Source organism: Penaeus monodon, chromosome 30 (assembly GCF_015228065.2).
Source record: "Penaeus monodon isolate SGIC_2016 chromosome 30, NSTDA_Pmon_1, whole genome shotgun sequence".
Classification (NCBI taxonomy): domain Eukaryota; kingdom Metazoa; phylum Arthropoda; class Malacostraca; order Decapoda; family Penaeidae; genus Penaeus; species Penaeus monodon.
In genome coordinates, this window is record NC_051415.1 from 18,450,303 (window position 1) to 18,451,416 (window position 1,114).

Below are 1,114 nucleotides of genomic sequence, written 5' to 3' on the forward strand. Positions count from 1 at the left end.
CACTCTTTTAACAGTGTCTGTGTATAACATTGTAAATTCATTGGGTGCAACAGGATAACAGATTCTGTCAGTTGCCTAATTAATATAAGGCCACCAACTAATATGGGGGGGGGGGGATGGGCATTTTGTGAAGTCTACTTAAACTTACTACAAGATCATTTTTATGAAAGTCAGGAACTAAGTGCTTTAATTTCAGTGCTGCAGCTTTTAAATATGGATATAATTTACTTTTCCGTGAAATGGTTTGTGGAAATAACTTATAAAATTTATTTTGAATTAATTAAAATTTACCAAGAAAATATATCGTACTCATGATATCCCTTTTGTTTAGGGAGCTCTTATATACTGTATATATATAGGATATATAATGTTAAAAGTAATTTCAATTCTGTAAATGATACATCATTAAAATTATGAAGACAAGCCATTAAATGTCATCCAATAAATTAATACAGAAAACTTTTTGCACACTTTCTCACCCCCAACTTATTAATGTCTATTCAGATACGTTTTCAACCTATGGACTAACATATGAAACAACCATAGATAACTTAATTGGTCTTTCCTATTTGACAGTGCCTGGCAGGCAAGAGTTGAAAGTCCATCACTAAATACTTACATCTTGGACAAACCAGTGGATTGTCCTATCTGTAACTGATTGGAATCAACAGATACTGCTTACAGACTGATATTCCACTAATTTTTTTTTCTTCTTTCAATGGTGTTACCACACTTATCCTGACTACTGCCTTGTATGACTAATCAACCACCTAGTCATCATCAGAACCATATATGACACTTAAACTGGTGAGATCACAGCCTGTTGGACATTTCAGATTGTGTGGGTTAATCTTTATCATCAAGTTTGCCTTCTTAAATAGTTGTAGAATATGAAAAGGCTAGTTTGACAGAACTATCATCACTCACATATTTCAAAATCTGAGTTCAACCAGTCACCCATAATATGATACATAATAATTTTGAAAAAAAAAAAAATGTAGTGTACAAGTGTACAATAAAGATAAACTCCATATAGGCTTTATCACATTTAGATTTCTACATATCATCAAAGTCAATATAAAGACTTTACCAATACATTTATCATACAATTAGA